Genomic DNA, 22,420 nt, shown 5'->3' on the forward strand with positions numbered 1-22,420 from the left:
AAAATGTAAAATGTAAATTTATATTATAGTTTCCTATATATGGGCTCCATTTCTTTCAGTGTCTGTAAATAAAGTTTTACTGAAACAAAATAAATAAATAAATATATAAAATTTGTTTTTCTAGTCCTAGTTCTAAGTAAATGCTGGATTTTATCAAACTTTTTTATATTAAGGATTTTTCCCACTAATATTGTTTTTGCCATACATTGAATTGATAATTTTAAAATAAAATCAACCTTGTCATTAAAATATTAGAGACTAAAATATCTTCAATGAAAGTCTATATTCACTCATAAATTTTTAAAAAACAAAACCCTTAGAAAATTAGAAATAGAAGGAAATTTCTCTAATAGGATTTAGAAATTCTTGAAACCCTTCGATAAACATCACACTAAAAACTTTTGAAGCACTTTGAAGTTTAGAATAAACAAGCAATGACGCTTATTCTCTATTCAATACTATAAGTAGAATGAAATTGGGAAGGAAAAGATAAACAGTCTCTGATGATATGATCACCTCCAAAAAGAAGGTAGGAAAAAATTTTTATACCTTTATTTATTTATCTTTTATGTGGTGCTGAAGATCAAGCCTACCACCTCACACGTGCTAGGTGAGTGCTGTACTGCTGAGCCACAAACCCAGCCCCAGAAAAGTTAATAACTCTCACACATAAGAAGAGTTTATTAAAATTGCTGGATCAAGGGCCACAATTATAATTCCACCTATTCATAAGACTGAGACAGAAGGATGACAAATTGGAAGCCAACCTTGTCAACATAGCAAAACCTTGTCTTAAAATAAAAAAATAAAAATAGATGTAGTTTAGTGATAGAGTTCCTGAAATTCAGTCTCCACTACCACACACACACACACACACACACACACACAAATGCTATATACAAGAGCAATGTGCAATGATTTAATGGTATTTCTACCTAAAGGAAATTCTAAACGTATTTAACATGAGAAAGGTAATGACATGTAAAAAGAACAAAGTGATACTTATGTGGGTGAATAAGTAAACACCTAGCATATAAGATGACATCACCCACTGTTTGAAAGGAGAGAATCAAAATACACAATAATGATAATATTCATGTCAGAGAACAAAAGGCATAAATAAAATAAAAGTGGTTTAAAGTCATAATGAAAAATGCAAGGTTGGTTTGACATTATAAAATTAAATAATGTAATATGCTAGATTTAAAATTTAAAAGAAAAATGATAACCATCTTAATAGATGCAAAGAGGGAAGTATCATAATTCAATAGAATTGAAAATCTATTCATAATTTTTTCAATAAAATTTAAATGTATTGTGTCACATGGGGTCTAAGGAAGCACAGGCTCCAATGTCTTTGATCCCATTTATGGGTGCACAATCCTTTCCTTTACAGTTGCAGGTCACATAATTCATCAGCCCAGTCCTCAACTTGCAGCTGCCAAAGGTGAAAGGTCTCTGTGACATGACAGAGAGGCACATCCCCTCGTGTCCTGAGCAAGGCATCAAAGCTGAAAAGCAGAAACAACCTGGCCAATAATCTTGCAGCAGTGATACCCCAATGCTCAGAAAGGGGAATGAGCACAGGGTTGGCAGTTTCTGGACATAATTTGGACAGATTTCAATCCGAGGAACTCTGTTGGAGGGGTTTCATTCTTTTCTGTGATTCCATTTTACAGAGAGAAAGCAGAACTCAAGTCTTCATCCAAGTGATTAACAGTCTTGCTCTCTCTTCAGCCACCTCATTTCTACTGCCAACAACACCCTCTGTGTCATCATTCTCTCCAGCATTTTCTTATGTGTCACCGGTCAGCTATGGGCTGTGTGGGGGAGCTATGAGTGTTGGAGTGTGTGAGAGGACTGGCCTGTGTTGCAGGCTCTTTGGGCCGTGCAACACACGTGTGAATTTTTCTCTTGCTCTGCCTGTGTTCCCACACAGCACCTGAGATGGGTGTGACTTGCCAAGATGTCAATCCATCTACTGACCACAAGACTCAACCCCCTGAAACCTGACCATTGGCCTTATTTGGAAAAAACATTCTATCAAATCTCCCTTTGTGTGTCCTCCCTATATAATTATAAAAGATTCAGGTGGCTCTCTCTCTTTCCAACAGACCCTTAAGGTCAAGAGAAATCCATCACTGGACCCTAGGAAAAAGGATCTATGTAATTATTTCATGCCAACCCAAATTCACCTGGAGTGACCATGAATGATTTAGTCATGTGTTGTGACACTTAAGTGCATTTCTTTTTTGCTCCATGTTCCCTTAACTCCATCAGGGCAAATCTTTGGTCTTAAGTCACTTTTTCCTATCAACTTCATAACCTTGTCATCCTGTGTTGGAAAGACAAGCAGTTTTTTTACCCCAATTAAATGTTCTGTGTGCTGGAAGAGTTGCAATCATACTGTGTGACAAAAACTCTCATCTTTCCAGAGTGTCCAGCAGTGGCTGTTCGACCTATTCCATAGATGTAATCACTGGAACGAGGCGGATGTCCAAGGTGACCACAGCATCCACATGAGGGATGTCCAAACCTCTGCTGGCAACATCAGTTGCCAGAAGAATGGAGCAAGCCTCGGCCTTAACCTTATTCAGCAATCCTAGGCACTTGCTCTAACTCAACTGTCCATGGAGCGGGTAGCAGTAAATCCAAGATTTCAAAGTAGCAAAGCTGTTCTCTGAGTATTATTACAGGTGCTGCAGAATACCATGGGGTTTCCAGCCAATTCCTTTACAATATAAACCAGGTAGGTATCCTGGAATTTAGAGGGAATAATAAGATAACATTGCTGTAAGTTTCCAACCTCTGGTATTTAGAGGAAACAGTAAATTCAAAGGATTTTACAGAATTCTTCAGAGTTGCTCTCCAAAGTTTTTGTACCTTCTGGGTAATGTCAGCAGAGAAATGTTTTCCAACCTTGAGGGACCACTTTGAGGATCTTGTCAACCCATTATTTTATTATATGTGGGGCTGTGTGTGTGTGTGTGTGTGTGTGTGCATGCATGGTTTATTTGTTTTTCCGGGGCTAGAGATTGGGACGTTTAATAGGATTGCACCTACAGTCACAGCACTCTGCACTCTAATAGAGGACCCCAGGGCTTCAAAGGGCTCTGAGATCTGAAAGGCCCACTCCTGAGTGGGGGCTGAGCATGTGGGCAAACCAACCCTGTGGTGCCTGCAGCGGGACATTCAGGGTGGGCTGTCAGGGCCCCTGTTTTTCCATAGCATGTTTCCCCCTGCATCATGATATCTCAACCTTGTAGGGCCAGAGGCATAGCTTCAGTATGGATCTTGGTGGGCTTTGTCCGCCTCAACTGATCACAATACATCTGTCATACCCAGGTCTTTTAATGTTTTGTTTCCTCCTCCTCTACTACCAGCCGGGATGACTCACCAGGGGAATCCTGCTCCTCCAACCTCCATTCATGATTTCTTTAAAATTCTTTCTGCAAACTAGAAACATAAGGGAAGTTCCCTAATCTGATTAAGGAATTTTCAAAAAGCTTATAGCAATATGATACATAGTGGTAAATGTTGAGTTTTCCATTTGAGGTTAGGAAGAAAATAATTTCCACTAACATTCCACATTGATACACCAGGAGCCCTGGCTAGCACCATAACTTCAGAAAATGAAAAAACAAAATTCTCATTATTGATGTTGACAATGAAAATCCAAAAGCACTATAGATGAATGATTAGCTTTAGAAGTGAATTAAGCCAGTCTCTGGGACTCAAATTCAGTATCCACATATTCAAAACTCAATTGCAGTTCTATGTACAATAACTAACTAGAAAACTAAGTGAAAATAAAAGGCTTTCATGATAGCATAAGAAGTATAATTCATTTAAGAATATATCTCAGGACTGGGGTTGTGACTCAGAGGTAGTACACTTGATTAGCATGCGTGAGGCACTGGGTTCGATTCTCAGAACCACATAAAAATGAAATAAAGGTATTTTGTCCACCTACAACTAAAAAATAAATATTAATAAAGGATATATCTCAGATAGACAGAATTAATATTGTCAAAATAGCCATACTGCCAAAAGAACTATACCTTTTTAATACAATTCCTGTTAAGAGTCTTGTTAGAGTCTGTAAACAAGTCTGGATGGTGCCTGGCAAAATGCCAGAGGGAGTAGTTTGTGAAGTAACTCCACCGAGTCATTAAGTGTGGAGATTCCTTATTGGTTGACTGCTGTATCTATTTTATGCTAGTTAAGATAAGTTGTGTGAAATGTATAAATACCACTCCTGTCCTACAATAAACGGCTCCCACTCCTGCTGTATCAATCTACACAAGTTGTTCGTCACCTCAAAATAACCGGTTTATTTTGCTGCAGTCGGACTGTGGTAGAGTCCAATGACACATGCTTCATAGAAATAGAAAAAGTAGTCATGAATTTCATTTGGAAAAATGAGAGACCAGAATAGCCAAAGGAATCCTCAGTGAGAAAAATGAAGCAGGAGGCATTACAATATCAGACCTTAAATCACACTACAAAGATGGACTAACAAAAACATCATGGTGTTGGCACCAAAATAGACATCAAGGAGCTGGGGATGTAGCTCAGTGGAAGAGCACTTGCCTGGGTCACGTGAGGCACTGAGTTCAGTCTTCAGTACTATATAAAAATACATAAAATAAAGATTTTTGTGTCTATCTACAACTTAAAAAAATAACTAAAAAACAGACATGAAGACGAGTGGTACAGAACAGAAGACACAGAGACTAACCCACATAAATACGGTTATCTCATAACAGAAAATAGCACCATAAACATACACTGGAGAAAAGATAGCCTCTTAAACAAATGGTGCTGAGAAAATGGAAATCCATATGTAACAAAATGAAAGCAAACCCCTATATCTCACCCTGCACAAAACTCAAAGTGGATCAGAATGGGAGAATATCTTTGCCATCTGCATCTCAGATAGAGCATTAATTTCTAGGATATATAAAATCTAAACCACACAACAAAGAAGATAAGGAGACAGTATTCATGATGGGCCAATACATTAAACTCCACTACATTCAATATTTAAATGAGAAATATTCTCCTTTTTTGTGCAGAACCAAAGAGGTTGAGTGGCACTCTCCATCATCTCAGAGCATTAAACCCCATTGGATATGAGGTATTTGGATATGAGGTGTCCCCCAATACCTCCTGTGTTAATGCAGAAATATTCAGAAGTGAAATGGTTACTTAATGAGAACTCTAACCTAATCACTCCATCCTAGTTTGAATGGGCTGGATAGTGACTGAAGGCAGGTGGGGTGTGGCTAGTGGAGGGAGGTCACTAGGGGCATGTCCTGGAAGGCCTCATCTACCCTGGCCCTTCCCTCTTCCCTCTCTCTGCTTCCTGGCCAGCCATGAATGGAGCAGCTTCTCTCACTCACACCCTTCCGCCATGATGTGCTACCTCATCTTCAGCTCAGAGCAATGGCATCAGCCAATCATGGACTAAGTCTCTGAAACCATGAGCCAAAATAAACTTTCCCTCCTCTAAACCATTCTTGTCAGGTATTTTGGTCTCAGCAATGTAAAACACCCTTCTCTACCCGTGGTTTGTTTTCCCTTTATTTTACTTGAACTTCCAAGCATACTTCGAAACTTTCAATTTTAAAACAAATTTTCACTGTCATCGTCCTCATATTCTCACAATTTTGTGCTACATGTACATCCTTGACCAATAGCCCCCCTCCCATCTTTTATTTTTTAATTATTTTTATGTTTTAATGTTCTCAGAAAGTTCTCTATGCAAATATTTATTTTTTAAAATAACTTATTTAATCTCCGTTAGCATTGTTTACAAAGGAACTACCAAACTTTCTTCTAGAATTTCATAACTAACTCCAACCTCTTGAAACACTTCATTTTTTTCCAGTCTCAAATCATGAGACTACACATGCATTGTTTTCCTGTAATCTAGAATACCCTCTATGCCCAAGGTCACCTCCAAATTCCAAATTCCAAAGGACAAGATCACTCTGTTCTGAAGCTCCTATGAGTAAGAAAAAACATTAACTTTCTATTAATGCATAACAAGTGACTGCAAACTTTGTGACTTGAAATTGCATTGCATTCATTTATGTGTCTGGGCACAATATGGCTGGATTCTCTAATAAGGGTTCTTCAAGGCTAAAATCAAGGTGATAACTAGGCTACATTCCCACCTGATCTGGTGTCCTCTTTCAAGCTCATGGGGTTGCAGCTGGGTTTGGTTCCTTACTATGGTAAAATCAAGGTCTTTGTTTCTTTGCTGATGGCAACTGGGGTAACTCTCCCATCTGTTTCCCTTACTATATGGCTCCCCTCTATCTTCAAAGCAAACACTGAGAGTTCCTGGGTCAAATCCCTCTCATGCTTGAAATCTCTTTCATGAGGAAGGGCCCAAGTCTTTGAAGGATCCATCTGATTCATGAAAATGGAAGGAGATCAGTTGAGTAGTGGAAGGACACTAGAGGCAAGAGGCGGGAGGGAAAGTGGAGCTACTGGGGAACAAAACTGACCGAATCATATTGTTCTCTCATATACATGTACAAATATGTAACAATGATCCCACTAGTATGTTTGTTCATAATGTGCCAACGAGAAACAAAAACAGACCCATCTGAGTAGGTCAGGCCTAGTCAGAATCAGTAGCTTTTCTTAAAGTCTCTGTCCCTAATCCTAGAAGTGACAACTCCATCAGAGTCACACACAAAATGTAACACACCATGGTGTGGATAAGGAGCTTGAGAGGTCTCAGAATTCTAATTCCCCTGTGGTTTAGAAGTAAGCTAGAATATAAAATATTGAATCTCCTACATTTCATTTAAATTTTGAACTCACATTATGGACCAGGCCCTATACTCAGTGATGCACACTAGTTCACTTAATTTCTTTAACAATTCTATGAAACAGGTATCATCATCCCCATTTTATAGACAAGGATAACTCAGCTTAGGTTGATGATGATATCTGTCTAAGTGAAGACCTCAAAGAAGCCCAGTCTTCAGAGGTCCTCTTCTCAACCACTCTGCAGAAACTCTCTTTTGAAAGTGACTATGCAATCTATCAAAAGCGACTTCCGTTTGTCTTCCAGTTGTCACGTAAACTGGAATCTGTTCCCACAACAAAGACTCACCTTTATCTTTTTTTTCCATTTTTCATTAAAAATGTTTTTTTCACACATTTATCCTCGAGTTTGTGGATTTCTCTTCAAATCTCTCCAACTGCTTCATCGGAACATTTATCTCCTTGGATCCCAACCCTTCCAAACTATAGCCACAGAGTGCGACCACTTGTAATATCAAATTTATCATGTTTGAATAACATCCCAAAATATATGCTCTAGTTTGAATGTTTTTGATCTCTCTGAAACTCAGGTTGAAACTTAGTTCACTATGCAACAGTAAAAAGAGACAGGGCCTCCCCTTCGTAAATGGATGAATGAGCCTCTAAAAAGGAATCAAATGCTTGTTCTCTTCTGATCTTCTGGCATTTGAGGAACAGGACTCCTTCCACCAGAGGATACAATATTCAAGGCACCATCTTAGAAGTGGAGCCCATTCCTCACAGAACACCAAACCTTGATCTTGGATTTTCCAATCCAAATTCCTGTCCTTTGTAAGTTAGCTAGGTTGTGGTATTCTAATAAAGCAGCACAAAACAAAAACAATACAATGCAAACATTATAATTTTTAGTTTGATTTATAGTGTCCCACTAAATTAATTTTACAGGATGTTAAAGAACCATGACTCATTACTTTAATGAGTGTTGCCACAGTAAAAATCTTCACAAACTAGTAGCATAAGACAACAACCATTTATCACCTTCAGGGATTCTGTAGGGCAGGAAGTTGGGCACAGCACAGTAGAGGTGACTCTTCTCTATTGTGCAATGTTGGCTCTACAGGTAAAAAAAAAAAAAAAAAAAAAACTCAAATGACAGAAACAACAGAAATGCCTGGGGCCTTGAACAATCTGGAGTCCTCTTCATTCAATGTCCAGGTTCTGTGCTAGGTGATTTGAAGACTTGGCTTAGTTAGGACCCACAATGGGAGCACTAACATGTCCTCTCTCAATGTGTCTTCCATTTTCTCATAGCATGATGGCTGTGTTCCCAGAGAGAGCCTCCTGAGAAGATGTAAGCAGAAAGCACACATTCAAGTACCACCATCCTTAGGTTAAACCCCTTTTTATTAAAGTAGTTATATGGCCTGGCATGGTGGCACACAGCTGTAACCCAAGCTACTCGGGAGGCTGAGGCAAGAGGATTGTAAATTTGAGACCAGCCTGGGAAATTTAGCGAGATAAATTTCTTAGATATAGCAGTGTCCTTCAGAACCAAAGGACCAAATGAATGAAAGCTCCTACAGGATGCACGCAGAATCTGTATACCTGGGGGGCAAGAGAGTACTGTTGTTCCTTTTAATTTTTCCCCATGCATGTAGTTTATTCCACTCTCTCTATTTAGCCTGGCATTCTCTGCTTCCTTGCCCCACTCTGTAACATAGCCTTGCCCCAACTCCCAGACTTATATAACTGTAATTTCACTTACATCAGAAATAAATTCTCTATCACCAAGTGATTCCCAATTCCAAAACAAAAAACAAAAAACAAAAAACAAAAAACTGTTTCAGGGTTCATTCCAGGTCTACCCTGGAACTCAGATCAGGGTCACTACCCAGGATTCCATGTGAGGAGGATGATAAAGAGTGAGGGAGGGTGACTTAAATTGTATACTCCATTGAGAGCATTACCCTTTTATGCTTTCCTGTCCTTCATAAATTATGTTCCAACTTTCCCTTTAACCTGGGTCACTCTCTTTCAGCTTGTTTTCCCTTATGGCACCCAGCTACCCTGCCTTCATTTTCCTTCTTGATTTCTCTTAGGATTCTAGATTTGTCTGACTCTTATCATTTGCTTTCTCTCTGTGCTCTTGGTGATAGCCTGCATCCATGTATTAGGGTTTGGTGTGTATGTCTTAAAGGGGTGGGGAGTAGAAAAGCATCAACTGTATTACTCTTATCCCTAACCCAAGCTCACTCTGGTGAATAAAATGTCTCCACCCTAATGCACGCATTCACCTGTTTATTCTTGATGTTTTTCCTCCGCCCTCTTAACAATTTGAACAGCTGCTCTCATTTCTGGATCTCTCCTTTCATTTCTTCTTCTCTTTCTGCACTATTCTTCTAGTACTTCTAGGCTCTACGGTCTAAAGGAATTACTCACTCCAGTGACACTCCAGTAACAGAACATCATTTCTCATTCTGTCTCTGAAATTCCAAATTCACATGTGGGGAAGGCATATGGGAAGCTGTATGATATCTTGGAATGGGTTTCCTAGTGTAGGAGACCAGAATGTGCCATCCCAAACCACAAGTAACCACAAGAGATTGGCATAGGCCACCTGAAACATACCTCCTAGGTATAAGAATTATTTTAAGTTGATTACTGTTAAGAAACAGCACACAAAGAAGCAGCTCTAAAAAGAGTATCAATTACCCTTTTATAAAGGGTATAAATGACTTACAATAACTAAAAAACTAAAAAAAAAATGCAAATGCTATCTGAGTAGTTGGTAAGCTGTGTTGTTTAGGGAGAACAAAAAAAACTGTTCAGTACCAGCGCAATCTCCCCTCCCTATTTCCCATCTACTGTTAGTTGAATCCAGGATGCAGTCCTGCACAGAGGCAGACTGTATTGGTAATCCTAACAAGATAAAGAACTGGCCTTGGCAGAAATTTATACTCAAAGGAAAACATCATCTCTGTGTGTCTCTGGACTAGGAAGAGAAGGATGATTCTTAGTTGCCAAAGGCACTTATCAATAAAGGCACTGACAAATCTGCACAACAAGCCTTACTCTTGCTTACCATTCCTTTCCTGGTTCCCTTCCCACAATTTACACCCTTCTTTTTGTTAACCGAAGGTGGTAGTTAGCCCAAATTCTAGCCACCTCTGTTGAATTATTCATCCCTGAGTTTCATCCATTATATGTTAAATATACATATTAGTAAACCTCTGCTTTTCTCTTGTTGGTCTGCATTTTGTTATAGAGTCCCCAGCCAAAACTCTAAAGGTTTAGAAGAAAAGAGTTTTTTTTTTGTTGTTGTTTTGGTTTTGTTTTTTCCTTCCCTACACTGGAAACGATCTCTGAGCCCGAGAATTGTCTGCAGAAATTTGATGAGCAGGTGCTACTGTGAGCTATTCCTGCCAGGAAGTCTCTGCTGAATCCAGTGAGAAGCTGACCCTGAATATGAATAAGACAGAGGCCTCCCTCATTCCATCCAGCAAGGTATTCTGGAGTGGGGTGGCTCTTCTGAGTTGTCCCAAATTGAAACAAGGAAGCCAGTTCTTTGAATTCTTGCACAAGTCAGTCACTCATCATGGGACAAGCTCTGGGAGGGGGTACACCTTGGCCCAAGCAGTGCTCTGCAGCTGAGAGCTGTTCTCAGCGAGAGATGCAGCCATGAGCAGTCAGATGCAGATACTCCCACCTCTGAGGAAGATGCAGTCAAGAAAGGACAGAACATCCTGGGGACCACCATGTGTGATTTCAGACTAAAAGTTCAGTAAAATTTGGAAGTAAAAGTTGGAAGACCCCAGCTTTGATTTTGGCTTTGCCAAAAGTATGTGTCCTTCGATCATTGATCTCTATGAAGCCTGTCTTACCTCAACTACAAAATGAGATAAATGTAGCACACTGCATAGGCATTTATTTTCCAGCAACAAGTCCACATATATATATAAAGAGGGTCAGGCAAAGGTCCCAGCTATTGTACTGAAACATTCAGCAAAGCAGGTAGGGAGCACCTAAAGTATGCAGTTACATGTCCAATTAAAATTAATTGTGTCCCTACATGTACTAATATGGAAACCTCTTTAAGTAAGACTACAAGGCAAAAATAAAAGCAGAGGGGTTAGTGGTGCAATCAGTGATGGAGCACTTGCCAAACATGTGCAAGGCCCTGGGTTTGAGCTCCAACACAGAAAACAAAATAAAAGCAAGTTACACAACAGGTATGGTATAATTCTACTTACATAGGAAATAAATTACACAAAAATAAAAATGTATTCAAATGCATTTGTGTCTGTTAGAAGACATGCTGAGGTAACATGGGTACTCACCACTGCGAAGGGTGTTAGGATTGGGGCCTGGAAGCAGGGCAGGGGAGAAGAAAGACTAAATTATTTTATATCTCTTAGCTTATGATTTGTAATAATCACTTATGCAACTTGAGAGCAAAAGAAGAAACTATAGATTATACTGAGGTTACCAGATGCAAACTCTGAAATTCCATCTCTAAAAATCCATGATTTTAAAGGCCATTCCTGTATTTTTACTCCACTTCCCTCCTTTCCACAGTGCTCCACAAAACACAGTTGTCCTTTGGAATACATGGGGGATTGGTTTCAGGGTCCCCAAAGGATATATTCAAAATCAGAGTATGCTCAAGCCCCTTATGTAGAATGCTGCAGTGTCTGCCTATAACCTGCACATATCCTCCTGTATGCTTTAGGTCACCTCTAGATAACTTACAAAGACTAATGAAATGCAAATGCTATGTGAGTAGCTTGTAGACTGTGTTGTTCAGGGATAATAAAACATCTGTTCAGTACAGGTGCAATCACCTCCCCCCCCATTTTCTATCTATGGTTAGTCAAATCCAGGGATGCAATCCTGCACAGAGGTGGACTGTATTGGTAATCCTAACAAGAGGGTAGGAGAAAGTGAGAAACTGGAAGTACAAATTTTCTTAAATTTTCTTAAAATGACTGTCTCTCAAACATAAACAAGTTAGCTAAGAAAACCTTAAGAACTATGTACTGGACATGTCCTCTATACATAATTTGAGTTTCAATTCAATAGATGTAGCAATAGCAAGGAGTATACAACTGTAATAGCTACAAATAGATGTTGGCTGATCCAGACAGGTCTTTGAGAAAGAGCTTTGACTTTTAATATGAAAAGGAAAGTCCGGCCCCTAATATGTGACTACTGTCTTGGTAATCGTAATTCTTATATGTGTATAAATTATTATAAGGCATTCTTGAGTTCCACTATTCTAAAAATAAGATGTTGAGTCTGTGCATTTACAATAGTTGCTTTCCAACATCCTTTAAATTATTCTAAAAGTAAAAAACATTTGAAGGAAGAGTCTATGTATACATAAAAATATTCATAATTATAAATGCTAAAACTTTCTAATACAATACAGTGTTGAAATTCAATTTGATAATGCATAGAACATTGTAATACTCTCCAGAAATTTAGCAAAGAAAGGATGATTGTCTCCTCACTACCAGACTGGGAATGTTTCAAGGGGAAGGCTCCTTAAAGTGAAAAAAAGGGTCGAATCCAATTAAAACTGCAAAGGAAACTTCGAAAGGATGAATGCCATTAGTACAAACTGGAATGTGGCCAAAACACAGGGTAATACTTCAACTCTCAGAAAAAGTGCCAGGGGGATATTTAACAACTGCAGGTGGCCAAACGCTTTCTCATAGTCTCATCAGAAAAGTCATTTATAGCAACAATATTCACCAAGGTAAAGTAATATCACTTGACAAACTGCATATTCAATTACTGTTTAAACTGACATTGGTCAGGTATCAACTGGAACTACTTCTCTATAGGACAGTAAATTCAGAAATGAAACGCTTCTGTTATTAAGCAAGGTGAGAGCATTGGATACAATTGCTATTTAAATCTAGCACTGGATTTTCCTTAAATAAAAAAAAAAAACAAATTATCATTTTGGCCAATAAAGTGAGCCTTGATATATTCATGTTTTAGAAATCTTTAGGAAATCGAACCCAGAGTTGATTCCCTATCATGTTTTCTCAGTATGTGCTTATTTTATGACCCCAGTCTGCTGTTTTCCATAACCTGCACTAGAATGAGCTTGACTAACTTTTTATGTGCAAATTTACCTTGTACATAAAAATACTATTTCTTATTTCTTTGGAAATCTACTTTTCTTTTTTATCTCTTTAATATTCCTGAACATTGAGTGCTCTCACCCCACCCCCATCAGGGTGGTAGGAGAAACATTTTGTGAACTGTGATATGAAGGTGATGGAAAACGCAGGCCTGTTAGTGACATAACACATCCATCTTGAATCCTGAAAAGGATATTATGTGAGCAAAGGCACAGAGTGAAACCTAAAAAGGTTCCTGTTTGTAAATGCTGTATGCATGAGAGCTCTGCTTTTACCTGCTGTGATTTAAAAGGCTAGAGGCCTCGTTTTGAGCCACTAAAATTCAAAGTGACAGAAACCTACAAATTTTTATTACTGTGCATTTAATAAAATTTACATTTACAAGCTGTCAGTTTGAAATATTGAATAACTGGTACTTTCGCATTCAGACGAGCAGATTTGGTTGTGCCGGGGGTTCATTACTACCTACTTACACGTTCCTTAAATACTCAGAATAATCCTTCAATCTATGACTTTTGATATCTCTTAATTCAGCACTACACAAAAACACCATTGAGTTAGCAGCAAGGTCAACAAAAGGAATTTATTGTGCTCCCATAAAGCACGAAGTAATTAAGAGCCCCTTTCTGCTTGTTTTAATGTGCTAATACGAGAACATTAGAACCAAGGCACAGTCTCTTGCTAGGTGTCTGCAGCAGCTGCCTAGGTTTTTTGGTAATTTACTTACTCAATTATGTCGACTCTCTTAAATCCACAACACTGGTGGGTGGTAAGGTAGAAGGATAATAAAAAGCATAGAGTAGGAAACCCCTTTAATGCATGTTTTATGTGCATCTTGGGTAACATTTTTTTGTTTGTTTGCTTTTGAGAACAAGAATTAAAGATTGTAACTAGGAAACTCTCTGGACAGGAATAAACGTGCATGGGTTTAAAACACCTCTAAAAGTTATGAGATGTCCAATAATCCTATGATTATGTGGTCTGTTCTTGAAAAAGAATATTGAACTGAGTGTTTGATTCAGTAATGTAAAAACAGATTATCTAATGGCTTCCAAGGGGGAAATATGAAAAAGACCATCCATAAGGTTACTATATAGTCATAAATCACAGGCACTTCCTTAGTCCCTACGTATATGGAAAGACAAAAAGAAACTGATGAGAGGTTATGGTTTCATACCTTCATAAGGATCACCTTTAAGAAAATCGCTCCAAGTTGTTTACTACCAAAGTAAGCACGGAGTTCTTTTCGAATGGGTATCAGACAAAAATGCTCACTACACTCTCAAAACACCTCATTTTTCTTATGAGTCAAAGAAGCTGTAAATGTCAACCTCAAAGTTTTAATTTTTAGAAAGCAGTTAATTTTATATTCAAGTCAAAGTACAGAGTGGGGGAAAGGCCCAAAGTGGTAAATTTAACCTGATTTACCCAGCAATTATTCAAATATGAAAAATTAAATGATTAAACCCAATACAAATTACTGACTTAACCTTGGAAATTCAAATTGCTTCATTTTAAATTTCATTTTAATTGTCTCTAAAATATGGCGTTTACATAGAAGGGCAACTTGTAATGTGTCAATATCAATTGAAATTTGGAGAGAAAAATGGTTAAGTAATTTTTTCAAATGTTATATTTATATGACATTCATTATCTGTTTTTATATATTCTCACAAAATATCTTTGATAAATCACTTATTTCCATGGTACAGCTCTAAAATTGCAAAATAATTTATAAGTATCAAATTACTGGTTTTAGTTGCAAATTAGATATCCCTAAACTTTCCTCTCTAGGACTCGTTTTTCTCTGCCAAACATTGTGACAATAGTTTTAAATAAGAAACAACATCAACAAACCTTGGTTTGTATAATTACTTTTTAATCATTGTCTTTTAAATCGTTTTTAACATACATTTTGCTCCTAAGAGAAATCTATTTCATTTTTATCTCAAGGACATGAAAGACATAAAATATTAATACTAGACCCAATTAAGTCCCATGTAAACATATATTACAAAATATAAGTACCTAAGGTTCCAAAGGCAATTTTTTTTTTAAATGTAGTTGCAAGAATGAGTCGAATTCTTTGAAAAAAGCCTGGGAGGTTTTGTTTTTAAAATGAAAAGTGAAACCTGAAAATGGCTGAGACTTCAGAAAGACAGTAAATGTGTAAAAGTCATCTTTTCTCTTTTTTCCTCCTTAATAATGACATCACTGAACTAGAGAGACCTTACTGAGTTTGCACTGTGCAGAAATCACTGAGGTAACCGCTTGGTGAATTGTGTGTTTTCATTCCATCCAACACAAGCTACTTGGTTCGCCTGTAAGTCAGCCCTTCTGCAGTCGTGTGCATGTCTCAGAACTCGTGGTCCCAAATGACATCTGTCACAAGGTCAAATAATCTCACCTCTCCAAAAAACTAAAAACCCAATTTTATAGTAAACAGAGCAGTGACACAGCTAAGATAACAAATACCAATGACTCATCCATTAGTCTGGAGTTAAAAGAGAGAGAGAGAAAGAATCTTTTGCCCTTTTTCATCAGCTCAGAGCAAGCTCAGGCTAAACACTAAATTTTTATGCTCACTGTTTCTTGCACACTTAGCTTAAATGTCTGTTTGAATGGTGAGCATATTGGTGCAGTGTATTCCTTGAATATATCAGCTCTCTGTTAACAGGACTGGTTGCCTAAAAGATAACCAAACTCTTAAGCAACTAAAATAATATCAATATTAATATAATTGTATTTACTAACCTCACACCACTCCCTCCTGCCTGGCATAAGTGTTGGAATTACAAGTCAGACAGGGCTGAGCAGCAATCTTCAAGAAAATTGCTTTAAATTGGCCTTCATTAGCGCTCATAGCTCTGAAAAACAACCCAAAGTGCACGTCTAAGGACAGTGAGCCAGTAGCAATAGCTCCCTATTAAAAAGACGGCACGGCACGTTAACCTACTCAGGCAACATTGATCACATTTGATAACTACCATTAAATAAAGAATCTCCAACCACAAAACAATTCTGCTGTTTCTAAACTGGGATTGTTAGGATCAAATTTGAAATCCAACCTAAATAGTATGTATGTTAATTCCAGTATGCTTTTTAAAATAATTGTAGAGAATTAGAGATTATAGCTGTACTTTTAAGTTGTTTTACTAATGTTCCTTGGCTATTATAATTAATGCTACACAGTAACAAAGAACAAAGACACTAAAACCTTCACAGAAAACTCAAATGTAATTTTGATACCAAACACCAAGAGGGAAATATATTTGGAAGAGAAGAAAAACTTTTTCTGTTTCATAGCTTTGCTTTGAAGACCCTGCTCTTTCTTGACATCTGCATAGTAAAAGAGAGTTTAATTTCCTTGGTCAACTATCCTTTCTAAAAATCCTGCATTGGCAGACTTGGAAATGGAAGGAATTTTTCTCAGGGATTAATTCTCAACTCTTCTTAACACTCAAAACGCTGAATATCTTCAGTACACAAGCCAGGGAATTCGGTCCTTGGAGTTACACATTTTAGCAAACAAATGTTTAAAAAATATTTTTTTCAACTGAAAGACTGCACAGAAATCTATCAGACTTATGAATTATCTGATATGAAATTGATATGCATATTAACTTTCCAAATCTGGATCCCCCAGTTTATGACTTGAAAATGTTCCAATATTTCGTCTTTTATATTGCATTTTCCTTTCTGAATCTTACCACTGGTTTTGCTCCAAAAAAATAATATTTCAAAACAGAACAGTAAAGTAAAACATTTTGGGCCTAGCAAATAAGACCACCTTCTTGAAAGCCACGTAATTTTCTCAAAGCCCATATTAATGCCAATTCTCCCATTTTGACTGAACCATTTTAATTTAGTAAACATTTTTAAATACAAGTTTCTATGAACTCAAGTGTCTATTCAGCAGAACATGGCCCTTCATATCAATGAAAGAATGCAGCTTAGAGAAGAGGCTAAAACTTGGGTCTTAAGTGATCTGGGTTTTACCATTTACTATCCATATGACTGTAAGCAATCTACTTACATTCTCTAAGCCTTTATTTCCTCACCTGTCAAGTGGGTGAAATTTAAGACTTGCATAGGAGGACATGATGTAATGTTTACAAGATGCTAAGCACGGTGCCAAGCATATAGCAAGTACTTAGTCATGGAAGCAGTTATCTCTATGTTTAATTTTATTTATTTTTTATTAAATGAAAGTTTTAGATCACAATGATGTTACATCTTCTAAAACTGTCAATTTTCAATTCAGATGTCAGTTAGTTTGTCATAGACTGCACATTATGATCATCAGATAAAATGTGAAAACTTGTATCATTCATAAATACTTTTCCACCAAAAACCCAAACAAAACAGAATGGAAGCAAAATCTTTTTCTTTAAAATATCTGGCTATCTATTTCAATAAACAGAACATTAAAATGACAAGGATATGTTTCACTTTTCTTGAAAGCCATTTGGCATCATTTTTTAAAAATTGGGATTGAATTCAGGAATACTCTACCACTGAACTATATCCATAGCACTATTTTTTATTTGTTTGTTTGTTTGAGGTGGGCTAAATTGCCCAGGCTTCAATCTTGAGATCCTCCTGCCTCCGCCGCCTGAATCACTGGAATTACAGGCATCTGCCAACTCACCCAGCTGCCCTTTCCTGTCTTAAAAACAGATATGGTAGGGCAGGGGATATAGCTCAGTTGGTAGAGGGCTTGCCTTGCATGTACATGGCCCTGGGTATTTCAATCCCCAGCATTACACACACACAAAAAGATATATTTTCCTTTTGCCACTTGAATGTAAATCAAATAGTATTTTAACATTCATTTCACAATTCATGTTGATGTTGACTTTATGTTTTTCTTAAATAGTCCACTGTCAAGCAAAATTCTAAAGCCTTGTTCTTTATTCTAACTCCAGATTCAAACAATCTTCTTATTTTGCTAGATCACTATTTAAAAAAAAAAAAATACTAAGTGGGGCATGATGGAGCACATCTGTAATACCAGAGACCTGGGATGCTGAGGCAGAAGGATTGCAAATTCAAAGCCAGCCACAGCAACTTGGGGAGTCTGTCTTAAAATTAAAAAAATAAAATAAGAAGGTCTAGAGATGTAGCTCAGTGATAAAGACCCTGGGTTAAATCCCTAGTATCAAAAAAAAAAAAAAAAAAAAAACCTAAAAAAATATCTAATATGGAAGATAAGGTTATGTACGATTCATTTTCTTCAGTTATGCATGTTATTATAATGAAAGTAATATAAATTAATTAATTATCTTACATTGCAACATCCAATAAGACCTAAGATTATTCCAATAAGACCTAAGATTATTTATCTCTAAGTCCGATTACCTATTCTTTGCTAGAGTCCATTTGTAGGGATCTAATTATCCTATTAAAACTATTTTCAATTTTGTGATTGAGAATAAAGAAGTGTAGAAATCCAAGGTAAAAGCCCCAGTGGCTCATTGTATGGGGAGGGGATAAGCATTATTTCAAACCACTTCACTGAAGGAAAGAACTGGGTAGTCTGTTAATAAGCTTCAATTTAGTTTTCATATTTGTTATAAAAAAAAAAAAGTTGGGAAAACAGCCCAGGCAAACCCATGGTAAAATATACTTCCAATATAACTATGGCTGTGTGGTGGTCTCGCCAAAGACCACCATTTGAAGAAGGGGACCCTTGCCCAACTTCACCAGGAATCAAGAGCTTCCTTCTGTCCTGGAGTCAAGACCAGTGTGGGATGCAGTTAGCATCAGGCACACATGCACAGCTTAGATCTGGCCAGCTTACTTAATTGTGCCATTTTCTGCTTGCTTCCCTGCATCCACGGAGGTAGGACTCAAGAAGTCAATGGGAGTTCAGGGCATGTGAGTGCATGTAAAGCATGCCCATACAGCTCAACCAGGCCCATAAAAGCCAGGAAATGAACACGTTCAAGTTCTCATAGTGTGTTAATGTGCCCACAAATGTACCTCCTTTATACATTTAACAGCTCATGTAGTAATGAAAAGTGCCATGTAGAACATAGAGCTGCATGTGCAAGGTGGGCTAATTAATATGCCTATTTGTGCTCCTTAATTGTTTCATTCTTTGTATTTTTGGTTAAAGTAACACTGCAAACCATTATATAAATAGCTTATATTTTATATGGAATTTCATGTAAAAGAAACCAAGGGGGAGCAACAAATAAGAAAAAATTCTAATGGTATTCTTGTTGAATTTCATGAGCTCAATATTCTACCCCACCCCCCATAAACTGCCAATATATTGGCAAAAAAAAAAAAAAACTTTCAACCCTGGCATGATCATTCAGAAAGCCAATAGATGGCTGAGTGAAAGAAAAAGGGGAGACCGGGTAGTCCAATTCTGTTGAAATTAACATTTTACATTTTCAATCCTTCCTCTTCTAGCTCATCTCTGTAAAACAGCAAGATATCAAGTCTGACATTTTGAAGTCCACACATGTTTGTCTGTTTGAAAACTAGGGAAAGCCTGGGATAAAGACTTGAATTTTAAAGCTTTCAGTATTACTGGTGAGGTGTGGGTTTTGGTTGTTTTTCTAGGAGAAGCCAAAGGCCACTGAAGATGTTTTTCCATCAATTTTTCATAAGCATTTAAGCTAAAAGGCTGGGGGTGGAAAGAGGGAAGGACATGGTTTTCTTCGCGGAAGGAAATTAGAAGTCACCGCAAATAATTCACCTGGATAGGTAAAGGCGAGCAAACACTGTTTGCTTGTGAACCCCTGACAACTTCATTACTTTCTACCCAAGGGAGAGGCCGCCTCGCGCCCCATTTCAGACCAGCAAGGAAAGGGCTTTGAGGAGGGAACTGGGAAGGGGCACGTTCCAGGTGTGGGTTCTGCTCGGCGCTCGCTGGAGGCCTCCGCAGGTGGCTCTTCTTGGCAGCAAGGCCCGGCGCAAACCCGGAGGCTTGGGAAGCCTGACTTGACCCCCGCCCAGGCCGGCAGGAAGCGACGCCCCTGTCCTCGGGGAGAAAAATGTGGCCTCCGCACGTGGGCCTCAGCTAGGATCCTGTGTTTCCCTGCAAACTGCTGCAAAATCCGAGAGCGGCGACACTCGACCCCAAACACTCCCCAGCCGCGAGACCGCCTCCCAGGCACCTGGTCCCCTGTTGGCAGAGGTCTCAACGCCCCTCGAAGGCCCCGCCCGGATTGGTGGCTGCAAAGATGCTCACCAAAGCGCCGGGTACCGCGGGGCCTGGCAGCTTCATCGCTGGGAAGGACCTGAGGGCGACAGAGTTGCCCGGGGACCAGCACAGCGCGCGCGATGAGATTAGAGGAAACAAAACTATTCGAAGGGCCCAGAGAGGTCCTCTGAGCAGGGCCTGCGGTGGCACACTGAGGCTGTGGACAAGCTCACCGGTGGGAACGTCTTAAAGGCAGTCCTGATCGCAAGTCTGACGCCCAGCTGCTGAACCTTAGAGCAGGTTGGAGGGCACAGTGGCTCCACCCGCCCCACCTTCTGCTTCGCATCACCCCGGCGTCTTGCTGTGAGGTCCCCCGCACTATCTGCACCAAGATTACCCCAGGGGTAAAAACGCAGATTCCCCCCCTCCGCGCCTCGGTCCACAAAAATCAAGCACATACCCCCCGTGAATTTTCATTTTTGAGGCAATCTCTGACATAGCCCGGAGCTTTTCATTTGGGGAGTTCCTTTATCACCCTTTACCTTCGCAATGAGGTAGACATCACCAGCGCTGCTTTTCGAAAGGAGAAGTCCCACGCAGGAGATGGTCCGGAGCGCCTGGGGCTCTCCTCACACGAATGCAGCCTTGGGCAGGACAAAGCGCTGCTGGGGTTTGAGTAATTCACCATCATTCCTCCCGCCTACTCGAACCTACTCCCCCTTCTCTTGCCGGCGTAAACGCGTTGGATTACTGGCGTTCCAGAAAATGCTGCGGGTTGTTACCTGGACTGGGAGTGCAGCAACCAAGGCAGAGGCCGGCTACAGGTAGCATCCTCTTGAGCTACTCCGCCAAGAGGGACGTAGAAGAGGGAGGGGGAAGAAGAGACACCAGCCTGGCTCTTAGCCCAGATGTCCTCGGAGGGAGACCACGCCACGCCTGCGGCCCCGACCCAATTTCATGTGCCCCTACCCAGGACACGCTGAGCCTCCGTCCTCCACCCCGCAGGATTTCTGTCCACCCACGAGGGACCTACTCCCGCTGTTGCAGCCACAACCCAGTGTCGAGATTCCTGGCTGAGTTCTTTCTGCCCATAGAGCTGGGGGACACTAATGGGATCGCTGCCGCCGCTGGGCACCCCTACATTCCAATCTAGCACATATCTATCTGCCTCCAGTATCTGACGTGACCCCCGCCAAGGTCTGAAGTTTGTACAGTCTCAAGTTTGCAGAGAGGGAAAGGGTGGGTCAATTGGGATGAATAGTGTGGCCTTCAGATAGGAGCACGCCAGAGACAAAGCTAAGTGCTCGGGCTCTGGGCGCCAGACCCGTCAACCCAGTCTTCAGTGTTTCAGTACTCTCTCTATGAAGGCAGAATGGAGTGGATAATTCGCGTTCTACTTGGGACCCAAGGACCTGGGTATGTGTATGCAGTCGTTGGCCCTGGGCCATCCAATTACTGTCCCTGTGTCCACCTGAGATGCAAGGGGAAAAGTGTGCACCAAAGCCACCTCAGACCCCTTACAGAGTGCTTCCCTTCAGAGACATCGGGAAGGTCCAGCAATTTCTCCTGCTTATTCTGTGCCCTCAAGCAACCAAAAGAATCTGTACAAGTTCAAATTTCGCCCTTGATAATACTAGTATAACAATACCTTCCTCTTGCTACAAACTGAGAAACCTACGAGATGTCAGGCACATTGGGCCCTGGGAACCCAGGAGAAGGAAGCATGAAGTCAAGGTCAAGGCCCTGTGAGCTCTCAAGCTAGACCCAAGGCTCAAATTCAGGTTTCATCACTTGGTTAACTGTAGAACCACGCAGAAATTCAGCCCTTTTGTAACTCAGCCTCCTCAAGGGTAAAATGGGGGTGATGACATGTCACTCATAGAGTGGATGTACCAAGTTATCTAAGGGACATAGCTTGCCATGGTGGCTGGCTTCTACTGAAAGCTCAACAATTGCTCTCTGTTTCTCTTATCACCCTGTGAGTCATGGCCACCAGGCTTGCTCACATTTCCTTATGATAGAAGGGAAAGAATGCAGAAATGAAAAACTGGCGGAGGAGCGGGCACATCTAGGTGCCGCTGAAGAAGCTAGCCCTGTGTCCCCACCAAATGGCTGCAAAAGCCAAAAGCACAGAGAACCCTCTGCTCTGCCAGGCCTCAGGTTTAGACTCTGCTCCGTGGTGATTTGGTAGTGAGTCCCCCCACACACACCGTGTGCAGCACAGCCCAAATGCCTGAGAACTAATCACTGGTGCAGACTGGGAGAGGTGGAGAGAGGCAGCTGGTGCTCCGAACCGCACCCCAATCCCAGCTCTCTGCAATAC

At 39.8% G+C, this 22,420-nt stretch overlaps 1 pseudogene; it reads right to left on the minus strand.

The window, feature by feature from the left end:
* Positions 1–2,235: 2,235 nt before the first annotated feature.
* On the minus strand, positions 2,236–20,555 carry LOC143406422 (putative ATP-dependent RNA helicase DDX47; annotated as a pseudogene).
* Between the last annotated feature and the right edge of the window lie 1,865 nt (positions 20,556–22,420).

This window comes from Callospermophilus lateralis, chromosome 8 (genome assembly GCF_048772815.1).
Source record: "Callospermophilus lateralis isolate mCalLat2 chromosome 8, mCalLat2.hap1, whole genome shotgun sequence".
NCBI lineage: Eukaryota > Metazoa > Chordata > Mammalia > Rodentia > Sciuridae > Callospermophilus > Callospermophilus lateralis.